Here is a 27348-nt window from a genome sequence, read left to right on the forward strand (position 1 = left end):
ATGAGCTTTCGTGGGTGAATACCCACTTCTTCGGATGCAAGTGGGTATTCACCCACTAAAGCTCATGCTGCAAAAACATCTGTTAGTCTATAAGGTGCCACAGGATTCTTTGCTGCTTCAAACAAGGGATGTTTTCCACTGCCCAGGAGACCCAGCCAAGGACTGACGTGCTGGAGATATGTTGGGAAAGGGACTGTCTGAATTGCCAAGGCAGGGAATGAACAATCTACAACAACATCATTAACCACAAACACACTCTAACCATGCTCCAGCCAGTAGGGAAATGGGCAGGAATTCTTGCTGTTCAGCCAGGGCCACACGTACAGAGCTGCACAGCAGTAAATGCACTGGGGAAGCTGGTCTGAGCAAACAATTGGAAATGACCCTTCAGTGACAACAGAACCATAGTGTAGAAAGGCCCCTGTGTTAAGTGGTTGTGGCTGAAGACTTAAGGAGCTGGGCTATGCCACCATAGGGGTCTTTCTGCGGAGGTTTGATTCTTGCCAGCTAGGAAAGGCTGGTGTGTGGTGTCTCCATGGCTGTACTTTCAGTGATGCAGGTTTCTCTATCCCACTGTTCCATGGGCATCCTACTAGATTGCCAGCTGCTTTTCAACTGCAGTGTGGAGACTGTTTGTGTGTGGGGAGAGACAGTGTGTGTGTTGAGGTAGGTAGGAGCAGATCATTATTATACCTACTTGAAAGAGGGAGAAGCTAAGGCTGAGAAAGGATAATTGACTTGCCTTAGGTCACACAGCCAGCCAGTGGCAGGGTTGGGAATAGGACCCAAGAGCCCCGATTTTCAAACTAACCATCAGATCTTGAATTTCATACGTTGAATGACCTGAATAAAGTGCTCTCACATGAGCTCTAGACCAACAACAGTGCACAGTAATTATTCAGCAAGTATTTTAGGAGAACTGGAATGTTAGAGAGAATCATGAAGTGCTCAGAGACCATTAATGCAGCGAAGCAGCAAAATTTGTCAAACATATGACTGGTTATTACTTATTTGCTTGGGCTTAAAAGAGAACAACAAGGACCTGAGTCTCCTCCCTGTCAATAACCCCCTGCTCAGACAATCAGGGTAGAGACTGAGGACAAGAGGCTGAGGGTTCTCACCAGAGAGCCCAAAGGATGGCCCAGGTCACTGGTGGGGATCACTGCCCGAGCACTATTTCAGCCCCACATTTTTGGGTGGACTTCCCACAGTGGGAGCTGCGGAGCACTCCCCCACAACACACACACACACACCCCTCTCTCCTGGTATTGGGAGGGGAAAAGAAGAAGGGACAAAAGACGCAAAAGACAAAGAGAAAGGAGAGAGGGATGGATGGAGGAAAAGGTGAAACAAAAAGGACAAACCCTAATGTCCCCAGTGATTCTATGGGACAAAATCCCAGGTGTGGAATAAAATTCTGCCTCCTTAAGCAGAAGTTTCCATGCTTAGAATTTAACTGTCACCAGATGGATCAGACTGAACAGGTTTCAAACCTCGAGGAGGCTCTTACCTTCTAAACAGGGACGGCTGTTTTCTAGTAAAATCACTAAAAGGGAAGGAGAAAACTCGAAAGAGGTTCCTCCTGGCGCTCACGTACGTGAACCCGAATACTCTCTCAGTCCTCAAAGAGAGACCTGGAGAAGGAGACTTGCTGAAGCAAAGCCACAGGGGTCTCTGAGGTTTCCCTGGCCCCTCGCCCCTGTCCTGCCTGGCTGATGTCAGCATCTCTCTGTGAGGTCACCACCTCCCCACCACCTTTGACCAATAGTCTGAGGTCCTGCAAAAGGCCTTTGTGATGTCACTGCCACACCCCTCCCTTGCTGTGCTAATGTGCTGCCCCTGGCCAGGCACTTTGGAGGTTTGAGCTACTCCCTGTGGATCACCCAACTCAAGGAGCATTCGTTCTAGGAAGCAAGCCGGCTAGACAGGAAAAAATCAGACACTGCTCCCAATGCTACACTCAGTTTTTCAGAAATTAGTCGACTTTATGTCCAGAAGAGACCATTAGAGCATCTAATCTGACCCCCTGCATATCACAGGCCTCCTGTATGACACAATTGCTACTTTTGGGGCAAACACATTCAAAAAAGGCATCTAGTCTTCATTAAATGACATCAGGAGATGGCGAATCCACCACTTTCCTTGGTAGCTTGTTCTTGTGGTGAATCATCCTCGCTGTCGAATATTTGTGTCTTATTTGTAATATGAATTTGTCTCGTTTCACCTTCCAGCCATTGGGTCTTGTTATGCCTTTCTCTGCTCGATTCAAGAGCCCTTTAATACCCAATCTTTTCTCTCCATTAAGGCACTTCAACACTTCAATGAAGTCACCTTTCAATCTTCTTTTGATAAGCAAAACAGGTTGAGCTCTTTCAATAGCTCACTAGAAGGCATTTTTCTCCAGCCCTCAGAACATTTGGTGGCTCTTTGCTGCCCCAGCTCCAATTTCACAACATCTTTTTCAAATGAGGACACCAAAACTGGAGGCAGTATTCCAGTATCAGTCTCACTGATGCCGTGTCACCTTCTTTGACATTATTGACATAATCTGTAACTGTATAGATCACTGTTGCAACCACTCATATATTTGCAGCCAATATTGTAGAAAGGTTGTCACGTAAGGGGTCTATGGAGAGGTTATGATTGGCTGATTATAATGATGCTATCTCTAGATGTGTATCATATTCATAGTTAACGTTATGAATATTGGCTCTATGCTGCCCGTATTTCAAACTTGTGCTATGCTTCCCGGGAACACCCCAGGCAGACAAGTTTGTGTCAGTTCTGCCTAGCCTGCTTGATGGCTCATTAATGACCATGAGTTATACAACTGACCCACTGAGAGAAGACAGATACACCTTGTGACTCAGCAAGGTATGCAGGGACCTGCCTATGGACAGAACTTTAAGGTTTTTTTCTATGCCACGTGCTGGATAGAGTGTCCTTGAGACAAAAAGCAAAGACCACATGGCAAGAGACTATAAAAGGCTGATGCCTCGTCTCCATCTTGTCTTCAATCCTGCTTCATTCCTCTGGAGGGACTTTGCTACAAACTGAAGCTCTCTACAAAGGACTGATGACCCATCCCAGCTGTGGATGGACTCCAGAGACTTGATTTGAACCTGCAGGTTATTCCATCACTGCTACAAGCCTGAACCAATAACTTTGCCATTACTGGATGTGAAGGGTTAAAATCCATGCGCATTTTATATAACAACCTGGTCTATGGATTGTGCCATCTCTTTTCCAGACCCAAAGTCCAGAGTATTGTCAAGGGACCAGAGGCCTAGCAAATCGTGATCAGCTAAGAGAAAGCTGGGGTAAACAGAAAACCTTGCTTGCTAAGATAGTCCTGGTCAACAAATTGCCAGGTGTTGGAGCTAAGAACTGAAGAATTGTGTCTTATTCAGAGTTGCAGATTGAACAAAGAATCCCTGTTCCTATTGTGTTAGTCTCTTCTGTAGGGAGATGTTCTTCCCACAGATCCAACCTTGAGTTTATGAGAAGTTGGCACATGTCAGTATAAGATATGGCATCCTTCCACTTCTCTTCTAAGAGACCAATGCCTTGCCTTTAGACACACAGAAAACAATCTTTATTGCCATATACTTTCACTGGTTCTTTGCTTTAACCCCTAGGAATGTACCTGTTGGACAATCAAAAGAGTTGCTCCATTCCTATGGACCTCAAATCAGAATTCAACATAGATATTTTATACTAATAACATTTTATCAAAGTATTCATTAAATGTTAACTTGCTAACTTAAGACCATGTGTGGAGACATTATGTAACCTGTTAACCATTGGCTACTGTGCTATCTTGTCTTGCTGCAAAACCTATCCGGGGGCGTGGAACTGCCTACCCCGTCACTTTCCCCTGCCCATGGAAAACCTATATATTCCATTGTAATCAATTGATTGGCAGTGTTTCTGAGCCTTATAAGCAAGGTGACACTCCGCCAGCACTGTGTGTAATAAACTCCTATTCTTGACCTCTACACGGTATAGTTTTATGTCCTTCACAGACACCTGCTGAATAAAGAGCAGATTCAGCATCCAGCACCCAGTGGTGGCTGGCTGAATGTGTCTCCTCTCCCTGCAGCTTGGTGATCTTTTGAGGAAATGGAGTAGACTGCCTTTGCCTAGCTGTACATTGCTTGCAAAACAAACAGGTCTTTTTGGTGACAAGTGTTTAGAGGAGCCACTAGATAAATGTGGAGACAAGAAAAACATCCTCTAACTGAACTTGCATCTGTGGATGCTGAAGCCACAACACAGATTGCTAAACACTATATGACCACGGCTGGTGTCAGAAGAGTCTCTACCAAAGCCTTTTTCCACCAGCAGGGGCCTCTCTGTGCACAGAACTCCTGGTAGCTTGATGGTTGCAGGCAGTGGAGAACTCTATTTTGGCATCTCTTTGTCTCTTTTGTGGTGAACATCTGCAGTGACTGTTAAAAGGCCTCTGGATAGTGGTCTTTGGGAAGAGCTGGCTGAAGACCCTTCCTAGTAACCAGGAAATCGTGGCTTGGCCTGACAGTTCTTCCTTGCTGAACCTAATGTCTCTGTTGGCTCCTATTTTGTATCTCTTTTCATAAAAAGAAAAGACCTGTCAGCAGAATCCTTCTAAGTGGTGGTTCAACACAGAGAGAGCCTTCCTTGCGGCTAAGTCTTCGTGCCATGGGGCATGTCTCACCACTGCAGTGCCTCCTGTTGGCCGTCCTGGCAATTAGCTCTGGTCCACCGGTGCGCCTTCATCAAGTGGCGTCTGGCTGCCATCTGTTCTATCATTAGGACCCATGTCGCTCTCAGGACTTCAATGTCCTCTTATGGACACAGGCCTCTGGCTGTGCCCCACTCAGTTCTCTCCCTCCTTCCAGGGGGCAGCTGTCCTCTACCCAGCCACTTGCCTCAGTGGCCAGCTGCAGTGCAGGGTGTAGCCACCTGTGTCAGTGGCTCCTGAGGCAAAAGGGGTGCACTTCCAACCCCTGCCATCTGTTTCCCTGGACCACTTCTCCACAGACCTAGCACCTTCCTCCGCCTTTGTATCAGGGCCTCAGTCTGGCAGTAGTCGGCCAGGAGGTCACTCATGCTCCCCTTACCCGCCCAGCACTGCTCTGAGCATGATGCCCTCCCTTCTCCTTCCTTCAGGGCTGCCTTAATCTTTCTCCTGCTTGTTTGGGGCAGCCACCCCACCTCACTTGGAAAGCGGCAAATGAGAAATCTAGAGCTGAAGGAAAGGTTACCATGACTCAGAACTGAGCCGAGGTTGCTGCAGCTGAAACACAGATCACTAACCACTATATGATCACAGTGGCTGGTGGGAGAAGCATATGTTAGAAGCCCTCTGTCAACTCAGCTGTGGCTTTCTGTGCACAGAGCCAGACACCTCAAGGTCTGCAAGTCTTGAGGGAAATGGGGAACGTCTGTACTTTGGAATTTGCAGGTGTTGTCCTGGGCCATCACTGGATATAAACTGGACACTAGGAAGTTTAGACTTGAAATTAGATGAAGGTTTCTAACCATTAGAGGAGTGAAGCTCTGGAACAGCCTTCCAAGGGGAGTAGTGGGGGCAAAAGACATATCTGGCTTTAAGACTAAGCTTGATAAGTTTATGGAGGGCCTGGTATGATGGGATAGCCTAATTTTGGCAATTAATTTGGCAATTGATCTTTGATTATCAGCAGGTAAGTATGCCCAGTGGTCTGTGATGGGATGGTAGATGGGACGGGATCTGAGTTACTACAGAGAATTCTTTCCTGGGTGCTGGCTGATGAGTCTTGCCCACATGCTCAGGGTTTAACTGATCACCATATTTGGCGTCGGGAAGGAATTTTCTTCCAGGGCAGATTGGCAGAGGCCCTGGAGGTTTTTCGCCTTCCTCTGCAGCATGGGGCAGGGGTCACTTGCTGTAGGATTCTCTGTAGCTTGAGGTCTTCAAACCACAATTTGAGGACTTCAATAACTCAGACATAGGTTAGGGGTTTGTTACAGGAGTGGATGGGTGAAATTCTGTGGCCTGCATTGTGAAGGAGGTCAGACTAGATGATCATAATTGTCCCTTCTGACCTTAAAGTCTATGAGTCTATAAATGGAACAGTTGTAAATACCTTCTTGAGGCAGGCACTATGGCTTAGCTGGCTTAAAGCACCTGTTTCGTAAAAAGGAGATCCTGGGTTCAACTCACAGTGGTGCCTTGTTGTATGGCTTTTGTCTCCTCTGCTCACATTTTCCTGTGTCTTTCTAGGAAACAGAAGAAACCTCCCTTGGTATCCAAGTAATTGTTTGCTAAAGAAAAGGCTTCTTTGGAAAGAAGTATTGGAAAGAATCAAATCACAAGCCTGGAGCTGATGAAAAGGCTGCTGTGACTGGCATTGGCATGGCGGTTGCTTCAACTGCAATTGCTGCAACACAAGAGCCTGTGCCACACGTCCTTGGGATTTGCTGGGGATGTCCACACACAGAGGTCATGTCACCTTCCTTTTGATTGTCAGTGACGAAAAATGGAGCAGCCGGGGGAAAAGTCCCAGAGAGTGGCACCGTGGCTAAGCTGGCCAAGGCATCTGCCAGGTAAAGTGGAGGTTAGAGATGCAGCACACAGTGGTCCCTTGCCAAATGTGTCTGCTCTTCCCACCTTTTGGTCAATCTTTTGAGGAAACGGAGAAGACTGCCTCTGCCTTGCAATGCAAATACTTCCAAAAGAAACCAGTCGTTTTTTCTGACAAGTGTCTGAAGGTGGCACCTAAGAAATGTGGAGACAAGGAAAAGGTCATCGTAACTCAACTTGCATCCATGGCTCTTGAGGCCACAACACAGAGCACTGTACGACCACAGCTGGTGACAGAAGGGGCTTTTTCAAAGGCATTTTCCACTAGCAGGGTCCTCTCTGTGCACAGAATTCCTGATAGCTTGATGTCTGCAGGCCCTGGAGATCACTATTTTGGCATCTCTTTCACTGTCTCAGTGAACATCCGCTGTGGCTGTTGAAAGTCTGTGACGGGATCTAGGGGATGCAACCTGAACAGTGGGACCCCTGAGCCCTTTGTCACACTGCCTGGATTCCCTCTCACAGTGTGATGCTGTGACAGGCTGCGAATCTCTGGCACATATTGCACTTACACAGACATACACATACACCCTAATGCTATACATGTTTGGACAGAAAGATGGATTTCAGATGATCATGACTTTTCATATGATAACTTACATAGAATGCTTTGTATGACATATCACAGCCATATATGAATGATGAATATGTGGGCTACAGGGAACTATTTTGAGGTACATCATGTCACAAAAGCCTCTAGAGACTGGTCTTTGGGAAGAGCTGGCTGGATAGCTTTCCTAGTAACTGAGTGATCCTGGCTTAGCCTGCTAGTTTGTGCTTGCGAACTAACCTTGTCTGTTGGGCTCCCTTTGTTGTATCTCTTTCACATAAACAGAAAAGAAATTCTTGGCCAAGCCTTGAAAGTGCTTGTTGAAGACACAGAGAGCCTCTGCTCTGGGGCAGGGGTAGGGGTGCAGGAGGCGGTCGGGTGGGGTGGTGTTTACCTTGCATGGCGCGACTCCCAAAGTGACCGGCACACACTCCCCTCTGGCAGTGGCTCCTAGGCAGTGGGATCCGGGGTGAGGCAGATGCGGAGTTTGCAATCGGGGCCGCAGGGATATGCCGGCCACTTCCAGGAATAGCGCAGCATGGATGGAGGGGGGCAGAGTGGGCAAGGAGTCGCCTTAGCGTTGCTGGCACGTCTCCATGTGTTGCTTGGGGAGGCATCGGGTCTCCGTGGGCTGTCTGGGGCAGGGGCAGTGCCAGAGGGGGCTCAGGCCACCCCTTTGCCTCCTCTCTCCGGGCTCCTGGCCCATCTTGCCGGGCAACAGGGATTTTGGGGTGCAGCAGCGCAGGGAGCAGGAAGGACGAACCACAGCGGCTGCCCCCTCCCCACATGCAGGAAAACAGCTTGACCTGCTGGCCCCGCGGACTAAGTCACCAGGCCTGCAGCTTGCCCCATTCGACCCAACGGGTTGATCTTGTGGCCAGAATTATTTGCAGTCAGGATTTCCCCCAGCAGTACCCCACAGGGGTCCAGGGTCAGCTCCAGCACAGGCCACACAGGAAGGCTTAATGCTCAAGCTGCAGCACATGCGGGGCAGGCTTAAGGCTGGGCTGCCCATGGCAGGAGAGAAGAAGAAGACTCGGCCCCTGGAGGGGCAGGCTGGGGCTTCCTGGATCCCATTTGCTCACAGCCAGTGCCCTGCCCCCACTCCCAAGTCGTCAATGGCGCCCCCAGGTCGGCCAGAATGGAGCAGCAGTTTTCACTGCACCAAGTCCACTTATGGCTTACAGGCAACTCCCAGACTCCCCACAGCCCACTATCTCGGCCAGAAAGGAGCCCACTCAGCCTCACCATTGCTTCTTTTCCTTCCTCCCAGAACCCCACTTCTCCTGGCCTGCAAGTAGCCATCTCTGGGATGCCAAGAGGCAGGCAAAGGGGTCTATCTCCCAGAAGCCAACCACATCTCCATGGGTTTGGCCCTCAGAAGGGCAGGTGGGGGCTTCCTGGATCCCAGTTGCTCACAGCCAGCCCAGCCCCCACCTCTAAAACCATCAATCATGCCCCCAGGTTGGCCATAAAGGAACAGCCATTCTCCACTTGTCTCAGCTTTGCTTGTTTTCCTTTCACCCAGAACCATCCTTCTTCTCCTGGGCTGCAAGTAGCCATCCCTGGGATGCCAAGAGGCAGACACAGGATTCTACCTCCTAGCAGCCAACTCCACCTCCCCAGGCTGTGGCAGAACGAATGGTGGTGCGCTACTAACCCCACTTAGCTGCACAGCTTCTGCCCTGCCTTCCTCAGCTCAACTTTCCTCTTTTGCCCCATTCCTGCCTCACTTCCTCCTTTGGCAAGTCATGCAAAGGAGGCCAGCGGAAGTGATAGCCTCTATAGGCCAACCTCCAAGGGCAGAGGAGGCCAAGCCACAAGCCTCCAAAAGGTGACAAGCCTAACTGCTCTAGGTTCTCCAGACTGATGCTAAGGTGCTTTCTCCACTGAAGTCAGCATCCTCTGTCATGCGGGGGTTGGAGTTATCCCAGGAATAGGCCAATAGCAGAAGGAGGAGTGCCTTCGTGGACAGCAAGGGGATCCGGGAAAAGGAAGCCAGTATGTTTCTGCCTGGTTTTGATCCAGGGACTTTTTGCATATTACGCAAACATGATAACCACACTACAGAAACCCCATCCGCTGGGTTGGTGCTCACCCTGGCACACAACGATGGGCAAACCTAGAGACAGTGGTGGCAGCCCTCCAATAGGTCAGCTGGTAGAGCAGAGGACTGGAGCCAGGGCTCAGGACGTCATCCTTATGTCGCCCTTCTGACTCCAGCTTGAAAAGCTTCTTTTTTTCCCCCTTGCTGACAAAGAGCAAGAGAAGAATGAAAGGTCAGGAGGGCCAACTCGGTGCAGAAGCCCATGCTGTCTTTTCCTGCTGCGTAGTCTAAAATGAGGGACTTGTAGCAGATAAAGGAGCGACTGCATTTTCAGAAACACCCCACTCCTGCACTCAGAGGGATAGAAGAGTATTCCAAGGCCTGGGATTGAACCAGGGACCTTTAGTTTAGCACTCACCCAACTGAGCTACTTCAGCAGCTGCTAGATTGCTTTTTAGTCGTCTGCTTTTCTGTCTGGGATGTTTTTGTCAGCTGTGGCACAGAAAAGGGATGTCATTGCGAGCGGCCCATGAAGGCAAGATTCACTTTTGCCTTCCTTGCTCAGCTTTACTCACTTCCTCGCCCTATTCTTGCCTTATTTCCTGGGTTTCCTGAAGGCGACAGGGGCCCAGTGGTATGAGGAGGAAGTTGGGCAGCTAGACCCTGGTGGCAAAAGTCCTGCCGCCACTTGCCACCCCACTCTCTTCTCCCAGCGTCACATATTGGCCAACAGGGACTTGGTGCCCAGCAGTGCAACGGAAGGCAGTGGACAGAGCCACCCTCGCCTTGAAGCTCCGGCTCATTAAACCATATCTTCAATCGATGCTGGCCAATGAGAGACCGACATCGCTTGCTATTTTAGCACTTGAAAATCCCATTGGCCAAGCTTTGGATCTCTCTAATGCTGTGCTTCAGTTCATGAGGGCAAAGGCAAGAAAAGCGACCTTTGAACTAAAGCACTAGGGTTAACATCCTAACGCTGTCTCCTACTGTAACACTATTTAATATTGGCCCACCCTGTGCTGGTGACAGTTCCATTTCTAGGTGTTAGCACATTTCAGTTACTGTCAAAATTAAAAAGTTTCTATATGCTCAGAGGAAATGAATTTGTTTTATTTGCTTATACATGGCATGAATAAATACAGGTTTACAGATCCTAGCCTGACAGAGAGAATCATGCATCCAAGTTGTGCATCAAAATCATGAAATGAGCTACAAATGCAATAAAAAATAAGATATTCAAAAGTTTAATGTGCTGGGGTGCGGGTGGGCACTGAAGACACATCTTGCCTGGGATGCCACTTGGTCTAGGGGAGGCACTGTCCGGGAAAGCAGGAGTTAGTGTCACATGCCTATTTTCAGGCTGTAATCTGTGGGCACCTTGCTCTGGGGGAGGGATCGCGGTAGCCCAGACTCAGGGCTGGAAGAGGCCCCTGACTGAGGGGGTGGCTGCAGGGTTTACAGTGCTCTGATATCTCAGATAATGTGTCTCTCCCAAAGCCTCAGATCTGCGTCCCCAGAAGGCTCCTGCGCTGCCTCTGCTCCTTTCACATTCTATAGCAAGGAGCAGCAGCAAGGGTCAGGGATGAGCCATAGGGCACTAGGTGGGGGGCAGAGGCTTCAGGAGCCCAGAGTGTTTGCCTGTCTGGGACATTTTGGCTGAGACCTCAGGGACACATTGTGAGGCAGAATCCCAGGCATCTGTATGAAAGGAGCATAGGGACATAAGGATGTAAAAACGGCCATACTGGGTCAGACTGGGTCCATCTAGCCCAGTATCTTGTCTTCCCATAGTGGCCAAAGCCAGGTGCTTCAGAGGGAATGAACAGAACAGGTGATCATCAAGTGATCCATCCCCTGTCACCTATTTCCAGCTCCTGGCAAACAGAGACTAGGGACACCATCGCTATCCATCCTGTCTCAGAGCATATCCTCCATAAATTGATTTAGCTCTTTTTTTGAACCCTGTTATAGTCTTGGCCTTCATAACATCCTCTGGCAAGGAGTTCCACAGGTTAACTGTGCATTGTGTGGAAAAAATACTTCCTTTTGTTTGTTTTAAATGTGCTGCCTATTAATTTTATTTGGTGACCCCTAGTTCTTGTGTTATGAGAAGGAATAAGTAACACTTCCTTATTTACTTTCTCCACACCAGTCATGATTTTATAGACCTCTATCATATCCCTCCTCAGTCACCTTTTTTCCAAGCTGAAAAGTCCCAGTCTTATTATTTTCTCCTCATATGGCAGACATTCCATACCCCTTTTCGGAACCTTTTCCAGTTCCAATACATCTTTTCTGAGATGGAGCGACCATATCTGCACGTGATATTCAAGATGTGGGCATACCATGGATTTATATAGTGGCAATAAGATTTTCTCTCTCATTATCTATCCCTTTCTTAATGATTCCCAAAATTCTGTTCACTTTTTGCCTGCCATTGTACATTGAGTGGATGTTTGCAGAGAACTATCCACAGTGACTCCAAGATCTCCCACCTGAGTTGCAACAGCTATTTTACATCCCATCATTTTATATGTATAGTTGGGATTATGTTTTCCAGTGTGCATCACTTTGCATTTATCAACATGCAATTTAATTTACCATTTTGTTGCCCTTTCACCCAGTTTTGTGAAATCTCTTTTGAACTCCTCACAGTCTGCTTTGGACTTAACTATCCTCAGTAGTTTTGGATCATCTGCAAATTTTGTCACCTCACTGTTTAGCAGATCGTTTATGAATATGTTGACTAGTACTGGTCCCAGTACAGACACCACTAGTTACCTGTTTCCATCCTGAAAACTGACCATTTATTCCTACCCTTTGTTTCCTATCTTTTAAACAGTTATTGATCCATGTGAGGACCTTCCGGCGGTGAAAGTAAGCCGGTATGTTCCGGTATGGGGTACCGGCAAGAGCCGGTATGCTGTGCCAGCCCGGCCCGGCTTCCCCAGGCTGGTGATTTAAAAGGCCCAGGGCTCCCTGCAGCGGCCAGAGCCCGGGGCCCTTTAAATTGCCTCCCGAGCCCCCTGCCAGAGCCCCAGGGAGCAAATCACTGCCGTGGAATGCTGCTCTCTCCCGCTCTGCAAACACAGAGCAGGGGCGGCAGAAGCTTCCTTACAGTGGGGGGGCACCGTTGTCCGAACTGTGGCACCCCCATGACACCCCATCCCTAAGGACCCACACCACCTCTCCCCCTGAGGCCACACCCACAGAACGCCTCTTCCCCCCCAAGATTCACCCCTTTCCCCCTCTCCATCACTTGTCCTAACAGCCAGTAAAGAGTGGTGGGACCATAGCCCTCTAAACCCCCTGTTCCAGCACCCCTGACACAGAGCTAAGCAGGCAGCAGTGTGTGCGTGTGTGTGTATGTGACAGAATGTGCTGTGCTGAGCGGAGCCAGTGAGAGAAGGGGGGCTGATGTCGGGGGTGTTCTCTGCCCCCTGCCTCAGGACTGGTTGCTTCCAGCAGCTGTCTGAACTGAGCCCTGGTCTACACTAAGCTCGGGGGTCGAACTAGGGTACGCGAATTCAGCTACGTGAATAATGTAGCTGAATTCGAACTACCCTAGTTCGACTTACTTACCGTCCAGACGCCGCGGAAGCGAACTCCGCGGCTCCAGGGTCGACTCCGGCAACTCCTCCTGCCGCGGTGGAGTACCGGAGTTCGAACTAGCGCTTCCGGGGTTCGAACTATCGCGTCTAGATCAGACGCGATAGTTCGAACTCCGAGCAGTCGAACTCGCCGCGTTGACCGTCCCGGTAAGTGTAAACGTACCCTTAGAGACAGTGAGCCAACACACTCAATCTTCCCCAATACACACTGTCTCTCCCCCCACCTCCCCCACACACTCTCTACCCCACCACACACACTGCAGTTGAAAAGCAGCTGGCAATCTAGTAGGATGCCCATAGAACAATGGGATAGAGAAACCTACATCATGTGATGCTGTACCAGCCCGTGAGGCATTGCAAACCCTTCTCAAAGCACCCTGCAGCCAGTTGCACAGTGGGATAGCTACCCACAGTGCACTGCTCTCTGAGGCAATCCAAGAGATGCTAGTGTAACCCTTCTGCTTGGCCGAACTGATAGCAGCAAGGGCCGGGTTCAATACATAGGGGTCCCTTCCCTACAACATAATGCAAAACCAGCTCGAGCCCCCACCCAGTGACCTGGGAAAATCTTACACACACATCCCTGGGCGGCTCAAAGAGGCAATATTTCCCCTCTCGCAAGCACAGAGTCTTGGTGTAGCAGAAAATGTTTAATAACATGAGATAAACAACAAGCATTAAATTGGGAAAACACCTCAACTAGGCCGTGTCCTTTTCCCTGGGCTCTTGAGTCCAGCAACCCCCAAATCACCCCAAGACTCCAAAGTCCAATACCTCAAATGTCCCAAGAGTCCAGCAACCCAAAAATCACCCACAGTCCCAAAAGTCCCGCAACCCAAAAGTCTCTGTCCTGGGTCAGTGCAGCCCCAGAGTTCAAGAGTCTATCTGCAGGGGTTTCCCCCACACCAGTCTGGGTAGAAAGGGGCACCTTACGTGGTCCAGGGCAGTCGGCCCTGCCTCTCCTTGGGATTCTGCTTCTGCCATCCCCCCAAACTGTTCAGCTCCGCTTGCTCCGTGGGCCGCTCCAACTGTCCCACCAACTGCTCCTCTCCGCCAGCTACTCTCCTCCCCAATATAGCTTCAGCTCCCCCACTAGTTAGCACAGCTCTTTAGTGATTTCAGCTCATAGTAGGGGAGCCCCAGTGCTGGTGCACTATTAGCCCAAAGTGAGTTCAGCTCAGTAACCTGTAACTTAGATTTTTAAGGAAATCAAAAATCAGCTCTGATATTCAACAGTGGAGAGAGGAGGAGGTGCAACTGGTGCTTCTGGCTCATACAAGGAGCCCACTCCCTTGTCTAGTGAGTGCCACTCAATTGATGGTGAGACTCCCTGTCACAAAGCAGTTTCACAGTTCCTCATCCACACAATCAGGGTGACAACACTCCACTCCTCCCGCCCCAACAACAAAGAAACTGGGGATTCCACAGCTGCCAAAGCAACCATCCCAGGCTGCCGCGGGCTATGCCAAGCAGGGTGGGTGTGCCTACGCAAACACAATCAGCCCCTGAAATTCTTTACAACACTTGCCTTAATTCACCACCAGATGTCAGGGTAGAGCTCATCCTGACTCTGCTTACACTAGCATGGATGTGCTCTGGTGACACAGGGTGGACATGCAACAGCTGTTCAATTAAAACACCTTAACTAAAGCCACATTACCCTTTAGTGTAGACATAGCTTAAGAGTGAGACAAGACCTAGCTCCATTGAAACTAAAGAACCACAACTTCCTCTATAGTTGGCAGGATTCAAACCTGTGCAGGGAAATCCCAATGGATTTCTAGCCCATCACCTTAACCACTTGCTTGACCTCACTACACTCTAGTTCTGTTCTCACTGACTGATCAATTCCAGTTGTTTCCTCAGACCAGCTTCCACAACACACTCATGTTGGACCACAGAACAGGAACGGAGTCTGACAGCCAAAATGCGATTGTAAGCAGAGCTCTCCTTTATTCTATCCCAGCATGCTTTTATACATAGTTTCATTCAGCAATCAGGTAATGATCAATTGGTTAATTAAGGTAACAGAAACAACTGTAACTAGTTGGGATAATTAACATCCGACACACCTGTCTAGCTCCTTCTCCTAATTACAGTTAATTAACTAATGAAAACAAACCCAGAGCCAGGTCTTTACACGCAGATCCAGCATAATTAATTTATCTCAGAAGCAAAACAACCTCAGTGTTTCTCATTACTTATCCCACATCTCCCCCCTTTATTCAAAATCAAAAAGAAAAAAGAGAGAGGAAACATTCCCAACTCATAATAACATAACGCTATAACCTATCACACAAAAAAAAATAAGGATTAATAAAATCAACCTGTATGACCATACAATCCTTGGCATAATTCCAAAAAAATCAAACGAACAAAACAAAGACACAATAAACAGAAGATGAGAAAAATTCTGCAAACCCCCCCCCCTTTTTTTTTTTTTTTTGGATTGTATCCCTCAGCTGTCAGGTGATCAAGCTGACACTGAGGGTGGGGGGTCTTCAAGAAAGACACATCAAACCACATGACAACACGACAACGATTCTGGCCAGAAAACAGACAACACAAAACATAACAGAGAACACAAAACATCATGGTACACTAAATACCTATATAGCCACACAAATTTTCTTTCAGACACAAATATCATTCCAAGCGAGTAACTGATTCACGGAGGATCAGACTGAAAAAGTCCTGGCAAAGCTAACAAACAGCTCTCCTCCGGGGGCTCTGGTTCCGCGACGTCTGAGCGCGTCTCGTGAGGCTCCTCCGCATCTGCCTGCCGTCGCTCCGGAGGACGCAGCCAAGGCCGGACCCACTTCGCTGGTATCCACCTGGGACCTGCATCAGTGGCAACACACGCATAACCCCTGCCCCATGTTAGCAAGTCAACTGGTCCTTTCCATATTTGCTGCTGATAATCAAACCACTTGACCAAGGGTCGGGGGGCCATACCCTGCTCTTCCCCAGTCATCCCGCTGATATGTTTAATTGCAGGGGGCACCTGGTTGTTTTTACCAACATGTAACCAGTTAAGTACATAAAGAGCTTTCAGTAAGCGAGCGGCAGGCGTCTTGTCCAAAGCGTCTGCCCGTTCACTACGAATCCCCCCTTTTTGTCTTAAGAGGAGCGCCTTCAAAGAGGCGTGAGCACGCTCAATAATAGCTTGCCCAGTAGAATTGCCAGGTACACCCGTAGAATGCTGCACACCCCAGTGGGAAAGAAACTGGGCAGTGCGATGAGAAACATAACCCCCGCCATTATCAGTCTTAATGAGGGCAGGAACCCCCATCACGGCAAAGCATGCTTGCCAATGCTTAATCACATCACGAGAGCTAGTAGAGGCCATAGCTGTCGCCCAAGTAAAGCCAGAAAAGGTATCAATAGTAACATGAATATTGCGCAAGGTGCCGAACTCAGCAAACGTGGTAACATCAGACTGCCAAACTTGAAGTGACAATAGGCCACGGGGATTAACACCAGATACAAGGGGCAATACATGCTGTTGACAATCAGGGCAGGAGGCCACGATAGCACGAGCGTCAGTAATAGAAATCGCAAACTGACGTGCTAAAGCACGGGCAGACTGATGAAAAAATTCATGGGAAATCCGTGCCTGGGCAAATGAATTCGGAACATGGGCAACGCCAACTAACTGATCAATCAGCGCATTGCCCTCGGCAAGACCATCTTGTAATCCAGAGTGGCTCCTAATATGCATAACAAAATAAGGGCACCGTCGAGCATTTAAGAGATGCCATAACTGAAGAAGAGCAGTCCATAAAACAGAATTCGTAACACGGCCCAACAGGGAGCGTTCTAAACGCTGAAGCACACCTACAGCATACAGAGAGTCACTGACAATATTCAAAGGGGTATCGGGCCATTTTTCAAAAGTGCGAACAATAGCACGAAGCTCTAGAACCTGCAGGGAGCCTTCAGCAAGAACAAACTCGTGATGCCAATGGCCGTCAATAAACCAAAGAAGTCCTGCACGCTGGGCACTGCCGCTGGCATCGGTGAAAACGGTGAGACCAGCAACTGGACTAGATCGCAACATTAGGGCTTTTTCCAGAGGAAGCGTGGTAGCAAAAATTCGGTGTGAGGGAAAATGGCTACTAAAGTAACCGGCGTAATCCATGGTGGCAAGTACAAAAGAAAGGTGAGTAGCAAGCAACTGAGTCACAGTAACATCATCAAAGGGCAAATAAATGGTATGAGGGTCAATACCTGCAATGGCCAGCAAACGGCATCGGGCCATAGAAATGAGGTGAGCAATCGCATCAAGCCGCGTAGTCACAGTTGTGGTATAGTGCGAAGGTGGAAAAAGCCATTCAATGCCCACCAGTGGATCGGAAAGGGCCTCATGCCATTGAAAAAGTAAAGCTTCCAAAGAGGCATCTTTGGAAAAAATTGCCAAAAAAATGGGCAAGTCCGGATAAATACGCCCCGAATAACGTGTTGCAAGTTTATCTGCAATATTTCGTAAGGCAACCTGGTGCTGATTCTGCAGAGAGCGAGGTTCATCCGGAGCACGTCCACCTTGAAGCAGTTGAACCAAGGGTGCAAGATCCTCATTAGTTATACCACAAAGACCGCGAACCCACTGCAAATCGCCCACCAAGCGCTGAACGTCATGTAAATTATGAATGTCCATCCGAAAGGTCAAATTCTGCGGGCGTACAATTGAATCCGTAATTTCCATACCAAGATACCGATATGGGGCTTGCCGCTGAAGTTTTTCTGGAGCAATTACCAGCCCAGCCTTTCGCAAAACTGAGTCAATTTCAGCAATCGCCGCATCCACAGCAAAATGGGCGCCAGTAAACAAAAGATCATCCATATAATGATAAATAATCCAATCAGGGTGCACCAATCGCAGGGGTGCTATAGCCCAAGCAACATAAGATTGACAAATGGTAGGAGAATTTTTCATACCTTGTGGTAGAACAGTCCATTGATACCGCCGGGCAGGTGCAGCCTTATTTATAGAAGGCACAGAAAAGGCAAATTTCTCGCGGTCCGCGGGATGCAAGGCAATGGTAAAAAAGCAGTCCTTTAAATCAACAACAAGCAGAGGCCATCCATGCGGAAGCATAGTAGGTGTGGGCAGCCCAGGCTGGAGGGCACCCATATCCTTCATAACAGCATTGACAGCGCGTAGATCTTGTAACAAACGCCAATGCCCAGACTTTTTGGGAATGGTAAAAATAGGGGTATTCCAAGGGCTAACAGAAGGTTCAAGGTGGCCCATAGCCAATTGTTCCTGCACAAGTTCATGCACCCGGGCGAGCTTATCTTTAGGCAGCGGCCACTGAGCGACCCAGACCGGCGTGGTGGTTGTCCATTCCAGCTGTAGGATCGGTCGCCCCTCAGTGGCCGCTAAGCAAAAGGTGAATTTTGCAACACAATGCCCCACTGACTTAAACAGTCCCGACCTAAAAGCCATATCGGAGCCGGCATTACATAGGGGCGAACTTTTGCGCTTGTGGCCGGATCTTCCACATCAGAAATGGTAATAAAATTTACACTAATGCGAGTCAATTGAGTCCCACCAATGCCGGTCACCGGTGTGGCGGCATCCCGCAAGGGCCAAGATTCCGGCCAAAACCGAGCGGGGACTATAGTCACATCGGCCCCTGTATCCAGCAAGGCGTCATGAATAATCTGCCGCCCATCGGACCCTTGAAGCCGAACAGTACGGGTGGGCTTGCGCGAAGTAATGTCCATAACAAAAGCAATTTGGGGAGGGCTAGTGGATCCAAATCCTCGGGACCCACGATCAATCGGGGTCGATCGGGGTACACATCCCTTGAAGGGTATTAGTTGAGCAATGCGCGTACCAGCAATTATAGTTACAGGGGGGCAGAGGGCGCGTACCATTATCCCAATGTTCCCGGTATAATCAGCGTCAATAAGGCCAGGTAAAACAAAAATACCCTGTTTTGATGTAGACGAACGGCCAATCAAAAGAGCACTTAGTCCAAATCCTAATGGGCCATCAGTGTTAGAAGGAAGAACTTGAACTTTATCAGTCTCTAGAACTACATCTGATGCTGTGGCCAGGTCCACTCCGGCACTGCCACGGGTTGCTCCGGTGAGGTGTTCCAGGCAGCCGGGTTGGTAGGTGGAGGTACTTGTATCGTCGCGCTCCTCCGAGGGGCGCTCCGTGATCCGTTTCCCGGCAGCGGTGTTCCATCTTTCTTGTAACGCGCCCAGCAATCATTGGCATGATGTCCGAACTTATTACATCGTGCACAAGCACCAGTTGCAGAGTTAGGAGACATATCAGAGGTTCGCTGCCCAAACCTATTACGTCGTGTACAAGCGCCTGTTGCAGCTCTAGATGACATATCAGAGGTTCGCTGCCCATTTTGCATTGGGCAATCCCGCCAGAGGTGCCCGGGTTTTCCACAACTAAAACAAGGGCCAGCCGGCCGGGTCGATCTTTTAGCCCCCCATCGTCGCCCGAGCAGAGGTCGTAACGTCACGGCTAGTGCAGAGGCCTGTGCCTCAGCATGAATTGCTGCCTTATCCGTCTCCTCAAACATAGTGGCCTTATTACATGCTTCAATCATTTCCATTAGGGACGCAGTTTTGGGCAAAGTAGCTAAGATACGGCGGCAAGTGGGATTCGCATTCTGGGTGGCGAGATCAAGGCCAACTGCAGTCCTGGCTTCTGGCGTCAGATTAGGGGATCTATCAATAGCTTCTCGGAGACGATCCAAAAAGGTGGAATATGGTTCTGATAGGCCTTGAGTAATTTTAGCGTAGGGCGGGTTCGGCTTCCCCATCTGGGGCACCGCCTTAAAGGCAGCCAAAGCTAGTTCCTGTGATTGCTGCAGGATTCGGGGGTCCAGACGGGCTTGCAGATGTGGGTCAGCAAAACGACCGGCTCCCAAAAGCATCTCAGTAGTGGCCACGTGCCGGGGATCACCGTCCGGTAGATCCAGATTGTGGACAAGGGCCAAGTCGATTCTCTTGGCCCAATCATCTTTCCACAACAGTTTTTGCGTGGGTGTAAGAAGTAGATCAGCTAGTTTAATTGCATCATATGGACACATCGCCTGGCCCGTAAATACCTGTTCAATAAGAGACTGTACATATAGATTATCTAGTCCATAAGCCATAATTGATTTCTGTGCCTCACGGATCAATTTCCAATCCAAAGGGGCCCATTGTCGGTGATTAGGATGTTGAGGGTCTGGCGTAATTACTGGAAAGGCCTCAGGTGTCAGTCCTTCAAGGATGGCTTCCTTTATGACCCCATGCCAACGCTGTACTGGGTCCGGAGGGTCCCCGGGGTCAGGTGGGGCAGAAGGGCAAGTCGGACGAAAACACTCGTGAAGACTTGACCGTGATGATCCAGCTGGAAAACCTTGTTTTTGATCCAATTTGTTAAAAATGGCCTGCAGTTGTCGACCCTGGCGCTGCAGTTCCTCATAAAGAGCATCAGACCGGGTAAACTGAGTAAAATCAGAACATGGCTGTGATGGCACATGTTTCACCCGAGCCTCCTCTGCTTCCCCGCATTCATGACACCCCCAGGTCCCGTGGATACGGCACGGCTTTGAAAGGGGTGCATATGGCAAAGTTGTCTCCATAGGCTCGGGTGTATCGGGCGGTAGCGGGACCGAAGCAGGATCAATTATATCAGGGCCAATAGCTACGTTGGAGGGTAATGGCATCGTAGCAGAGGCAACATCGTCCATAGGGAAGGGGTCGGAAGCCAAGGGTATTACTGTGTCCTCACCACCAAAAAAATCCCTGGCTCCAACCGGCAAAACGGAGGGTATTCCGGGCGTTGGGTGACAAAGGTCTGAGAGAGCCGCCTGTACTCCTGCCTCGGCTGCAAAGGCTTCCACTATCTCTGTTGTCTTCTTCCATATTGGACTCAGGGAGAAGGCTTCCTTGTCACCCTGAGCCACTGATTTCCAAAGTTCACAGCCCATCCGCTCCCACACAGTTTTATCAAATATTGTATTGGGTGAAACAGAAAGTCCCCTTGAACGTCCCCACTGTAGTAAGCGGGATAATGCATCAGAGGGGAACTTTTCTCCCCGTCGCTCCGTGATGCGTGTCAGAATTTCATGCACCATTTTCTCCTCTGCAGACGCAGCGGCTCCCATTTTTAGTGCTCACTTCTAGATTCAGGTGTGCCCCTTTTTTTTTTTTTTTTTTTTTTTTAAAACGCCCTGCAGCTTACCGCTCGGCACTGGGCTTCAGGTGCTTCTCTCCGTTTGGACGCTTTATGGTTCCCAGCCGTACAACTCTGTTCAGATGCGTCCTTCTTCTTTGGACGCCCTGCAGCCGCCGCTTGACACTCAGGCGCGCTTTTCTTTTTCGGCCGGCCGGCGGCTTTTTTTTTTTTTTTTTTTTTTTTTTTCTCTCTCGGACGCCCGACGCTGAAACTTCAGGCGCGTCCCTCTTTTTCTTTTTATCAACTCAGGCCACCAACACTATCTTCAATCATCACATCGGGGTCACCATTTGTTGGACCACAGAACAGGAACGGAGTCTGACAGCCAAAATGCGATTGTAAGCAGAGCTCTCCTTTATTCTATCCCAGCATGCTTTTATACATAGTTTCATTCAGCAATCAGGTAATGATCAATTGGTTAATTAAGGTAACAGAAACAACTGTAACTAGTTGGGATAATTAACATCCGACACACCTGTCTAGCTCCTTCTCCTAATTACAGTTAATTAACTAATGAAAACAAACCCAGAGCCAGGTCTTTACACGCAGATCCAGCATAATTAATTTATCTCAGAAGCAAAACAACCTCAGTGTTTCTCATTACTTATCCCACACACTCACTGCTGTGCCATTGTATAAGTGTGTCCATGGCTGAACAGCAAGAATTCCTGCTCCTTTCCCTTCTGGCTGGAGCATGAGGAGAGTGTGTTTGTGGTTAATGACGTTGCTGTAGATTGTTGTCCATTTCCTGCCTTGATCATTCAGACAGTCCCTTTCCTGTCATATCCCCAGCACATCAGTGATTGTGATAGCAGGGGCAGGTTTTCTCTGGGGCACTGAGCTTTGCCAGGGGGTTGGTGGCTCCTTTCTTTCTTCACCCTGGAGTAAACTCAGCTTTTTATTCCATCCTTGATGATTCCTGGAATAACAACAGATGACCAAAGAAAGAGGTGGACAGGGAGGGTATCAGGGGAGGGGCAGAGAGGTTCGAGAGGTGGGCAGGGCAGGGGAGGGTGCAGAGAGGCATGGGTAGTGAGCAGGGCGGTTACCCATATTAAATAACTAGTTACCCATATTAAATGCAGATACAGCAATATTTGATAAATTGGTTACTGTCCATTCAGGACATTATTTCCCACCTATTCAAAAATAATTAAGATGCTCTAAGCGGAGGGGATAGAGCTGTCCCTGTCTGTGTAATTAACCCATCTCCCCGAGAGGTGGTAACTATGTCAGTGGGGGGAAGCTATGTTGGTGGGTGTGCAAGCTGCGGTGTCTACATGTATATATAAAGTTTAATCAAACCCCATTTTTAAAATCCCTGTGGTCTGGGAATAGAAAAGGAGCTCTCTGAGGCAGGGCCTGTCCTTAAGATCACTGACTTGCCTATGCAAATGTCATGGGGGTATAGCTCAGTGGTAGAGTGTTTGACTACAGCTCAAGTGGGCCTTGGTTCAAATCTACGTGCCCCCTTACAAACCTCTGCCTTCAATAAAAATAATTCCATTTCCAGTATGTTCAGGAGCTCCACTAAATAGAGATCCCTGAAATGAATGGACACACTCAATGCTTCCCTGTGCAAATGCATAGAAACCTAGCAAACATGTCCCCGAGCTGAAATCAGTTCCAATCCTCTAAGTGTCTAGGTTTGTTTTCATCAATTAAATGAAGACACATTTGCAGGTCCATGGGCTACAATGTGCAGAAGAACAAGAACCACATCCACTTAGGAGGAATGGACTAGTCTGTATTACATTCGGTAAGTAAGTTGCCATTGGGACTGAAAATTCTACTGGAGATGGACAGGCAGGGGCAGCTCTAGCCATTTCGCCGCAACAAGCACGACAGCACGCTGCAGGGGGCGCTCTGCTGGTCCTGCGGCTCCAGTGGACCTCCCGCAGGTGTGCCTGCGGATGCTCCACTGAAGCCATGGGACCAGCGGACCCTTCACAGGCACGCCTGCCGCTCGGTCCACCGGAGCTGCCTGCCGCTCTCCTGGTGACCGGCAGAGCACCCCCTGCGGCATGCCGCCCCAAGCATGCGCTTGGCGTGCTGAGGCCTGGAGCTGCCCCTGTGGACAGGAGCCTGTTACAAAAATAAAATAACCAAGATTTACCAAACTCCCTGTTACACATTCAATCCTCTGTTTGTGCACAGGGCATCAATTGGGGCTCTAAGAAATGGCAACCTTCTTTTAACACAGATCGTTGTTCCTTGTAACTTTCAGATGCATTCAAATGGCAGCTGTTTAGAGGTCATGTGCTTCTAGTTCATGATCAGCAGCACAGTCTCTGTACGTTTACCAACCGTAGAGTTGGTTGTGTCTAAGTAACTGCAGAGTCAGTGTAGTACCAGACAGTTAATTGCACAGTCTCACTTTCTGGTCTCATTGATCATTTGGGTAGAAACAGCAACGGTTTGATGGTTTCTTTGTTCTTATATGCTATCACGGATTCTCTTCTAGAGGGCAGAGTTAAGGTTATCTGGGCATGTACCCTCACTCTGTATTCCCTCTTTTTCCAGAGTTTGAGTTTTACTGAACTCGATGTTCTGGAAGGTAAGAGATATTCACAGTCAAAGTTAACTCTGTGTTAATAAAGGCTGTTGTTAGTTTCAAATAATGAGACTAATCCCTCACTGCGATAATTCCACTGACTTCAATGTGCTCTTTCCTCATTTCTAGTTCCAAAAAATAAGCAAATTAAAACAACATTGAGAACTAAAATGCTGTGAGAAAATGGAAATTTTAGAAGCTCAAATAATTCAGTTTCTTCTGTGTCTTGTGCGTGTGTAAATGGCACAACACATTAATTTATAAGCACATCTTTCTTAACTTCTTTAAATATTCTGTAGTACATTAACTAGATCAAGTGGGTTGTTCAATGCAGAGAGGTTTTCATGCATTGCCCAAAACATATTTTTCATGTTATGTAAATGAACACAACTCATTGAACACAAAATTGTGTATTTCATGCTGTGAACTATGTCGATAGCTCAAATTAATAGGTTTTTTCTCTCTCTCTCTCCATGAAAAAAGGAAGAAACTGTGAAAATACCCATGGGAGAAAGGGGGTTTCTGAGAGCCAGGGTAGATATGGAGATGTTTATGAAAGGGGGAGAGGCCAAAGTAGGGCCTTTAGCTGGAGCAAAGGGGGAGGTTTTTTGTGCAGTTTCATTTTAGCCAGCCTCACATCCTGTAGTCCCTACTTCCCCACCCCCCCCAAACAAAGCCACTTGTGACTCCTGAGACAGCCCCACTGCAAAAACTGTAGATCCCCCATCACTCCCTCTCCTAGCTGGATCCCCTGGCAGCCAGAGCTCTCCACAGAACTGCAGTGGTTGCTCTGCTGGGTCTCTAGTCAAGGATGTCTACCGGCTTCTCCTAAGAATGCAGCTGAGAAATGACTCATCCTTCTCTAGATTCTCGCCTGTGGGCTCTGAGAAGCAGGATGGGGCCTGTATGATAAAGTCTGTGTAACATTCCCCTCTCATCCCAGCTCTGGTATGTCACCAGTAGCCTGCTGTCCCTGGGTAGCAGCCAAGGATGTTTCCCACCATTCAGGAGACCCCAGCCTGGGACTAAAGTCAGCTTCAGGCTTCTCCTCTCTCCCTTCCTGGAATCAAGTTCATGTTTTTATCATGAGTTAAAGCAGCCCAAATCCACAGAGTCTGGATCAATGTCACAAGTTCCCAGCGTCTCCATGGAAGACAATTTGTTAAATCCCAGATGAGTGGAGTTAAATCAGTTCTCAGCCTGAATCCTTTGCTCTTAATCCTGAGGATATTGTCCCACCATGGGGCCATTTCCCACCTCTCTTTCATACAGAAGCACAATTTTCTTTGCACAGACACAGGAACAGCAAGATCTTTCTCTGTCCCTTGTGCAAAGCAGGGGGCCAAATTCCATGGAAACAATGGACAAGCAGGGGGCCCTGGGCACATCCAGCCCTGGCCGTGAGATGTTCCCTCCCCTCTTTCTTTATGCTCCTGTTGTTATTTCATGGAATTTCTGGGACGGGGGAAAAGCTGAGTTCACTCCAGGTGGAGGAGGAAAGAACCCTGAAAATCTCAGGGCCCAACACCTGCTACCAGGATCACTGAGGTGCTGGGAATCTGCATGGGAAAGGGGCTGTGTGAATTGTCAAGGTGGGGAATGAATAACAATCTACAACTAGATCCACCTCATTAATCACTGACACAGGCTAATCCTGCTGCAGATAGAAGGGAAACTGGGAGTGATTCTTTGCTGTAGAGCCATGGAAACAGCAGTGAATGTGCTGGCGAAAGCTGGACTTTACAGGCAGGTGGAAATAGCAGATCCTAGAAACACCTGAAGTTCCCCACAGCACTTCTGCCACCAGGGTTAGGTGTTGAGTGACTCACAGTGGCCCCACCCATTTCCTTCCAACAGGGGGTGGCGGCACCCCCCACCCAGTGCAGGGGAGAGGGCTGAGTGTATCTCTGCACCCTGAGTCCAGGGCACACAGTCTCTCTGCCCCACACATCGAATCTGGCCCTGCTGCAAAGTGACCCCTAAGAACCAGCAACCTCCAGGAGAGCATGATTGGCTCTCAGAGCAGGGAATGTGTCCCCCATGCTGCTTTTAGGCCACTGGATGCTCTGGAAACAGGAGGGCTCTGAGTGTAACCTATAGCAACCACAGCCCATCTGGGGATGTAGCTCAAAGGTACAGTACATGCTTTGCATGTATGAGGCCCTGGGTTCAATCTCCAGCTTCTTTTTTCACACTGCTGCTTTGCTTGTGCCCAGCAGAAATGTGGCCCAGCAGTCTCTCTGCAGGAGTTTCAATCCTGCTCAGTCAGGGCAAGTGCCAATCGCATGGAAGGTCTGGGAGGGTTTCTGCTCCTAAGTCACCTCAGTACATTTAAGATTCCCGCCCACTGTGCTGCTTGGGACAATGGTAGATGAGAAGGGCGAATCCTCCAGCATTGGAGGGAAAGGTCCCATCTGCTCAGACGGAGAGGCAAGGAAACAGAGGGGCAGTCAGTGCTCAGAAAGGAGAGAGTTCAGTGATTTACACCCACCAGGGGACACTGTCTTTTTGAGGTGAGTGCAGCTTGCTTGGGATGGTGCTGACAATGGATAGAAAAAAGGCTGGAGTCAATGACAGATGAGACCATAGAAGGAGAAGGGGAATGGCAGCCCCACAGAAGGTGCTGGGTGCTCAGATGCACCAGTTATTGCACCCTGGCCTGTCCTAGAGAGAGAAAAGACACAGAGGGACCCAGCCCCCCTACAGTGATCCCATGGACAAGAATCTGCTTGGGAGTGGGGTGAAGGTTCCCTCTGGGCAAAGGGGAGCTGAAATCCCTCAGTGTCCTGGAATTTAAGCAATGGAAGCTTCAAACCCCGCATGGGTGTGGGCTGAGGTGCATCAGCAGAAGGTTGGGCTGGACAGGGGTGGCAGGTTTGTATAATTTTTGGTGGTGCCCAGAATGGGACCAAGTCCTGCCCCCCCCCCCCACACACCTGCCTAAGGTTCTGGGAGGGAGTTTGGGTGTGGGAGGGAGAGGGATTGGGCTCTGGGAGAGAGTTTGGGTGCACGGTCTGGGCTCAGTCAGAGGGTTGGGGTGCAGGAGTGGGTGTGGGGGACAGGCTCTTGGAGGGAGTTTGGGTGCAGGTGTGCAGTTTGGGCTGGGGCAGGGGGTTCTGGGTGCAGGAGAGGGTGAGGGGTGCAGCCTTTACCTTAGGCATCTCCCAAAAGCAACCCACACCCCCCTCTGGCAGCAGCCCCTAAGTGGGAGGGCCGGGGGTGTCTCTGCACACCGCTGCCCTTAGACTCCACCCCCACAGCTCCTATTGCCACAGTTGACAGAGTTGGCAATCGGGGCGGGGGCAGCATGTGGAGACCCCACCCCACCCTACGGGCCACAGGGACGTGCCAGCCGCTTCTGGGAGTGTCGTGCCACACGGAGCGAGGGCGGGCAGGAAACCGCCTTAGCCCTCTTGTGCATCTGTGTAGCAGGCCGGTGTGGCTCCCTTTCTCCCTGGGGAGGGTTGAGCCCCAGACACTGGAGTGGGCGGGGCTACAGAGCAGTGAGCCCGCTCCTCAGAGGGTCAGGCAGCAACCCGGAAGTACAAAAGCCCGCCGGCAGAGCTCAGTAGGAGCCCAGCCACCATCGGAAGCAGACCTGCCAGAGAGGGCTCGGGACTGGGAAGCCGCTAGAGCCCAGGGCAGTTGCCCTGACTGGCCAGAGCTTCCCCTCGCCTGCTACTGGGAGGACCCGCCAGAGCTTCCCCATGCCAGCTACGAGGAGGAGCCGCTGGAGACTCCCCCTCTCCCTTGCTGTTACCCCGAGGAGCCCCCGG

At 49.4% G+C, this 27348-nt stretch overlaps 1 non-coding gene across 1 annotated transcript; it reads left to right on the forward strand.

Moving 5' to 3' along the window:
• Positions 1-22419: 22419 nt before the first annotated feature.
• TRNAC-ACA lies at positions 22420-22491 on the forward strand. Its single transcript has one exon. It is a non-coding gene; the product is annotated as a tRNA-Cys (tRNA).
• The last annotated feature ends 4857 nt before the right edge of the window (positions 22492-27348 follow it).

Source organism: Mauremys mutica, chromosome 1 (assembly GCF_020497125.1).
Source record: "Mauremys mutica isolate MM-2020 ecotype Southern chromosome 1, ASM2049712v1, whole genome shotgun sequence".
NCBI lineage: Eukaryota > Metazoa > Chordata > Testudines > Geoemydidae > Mauremys > Mauremys mutica.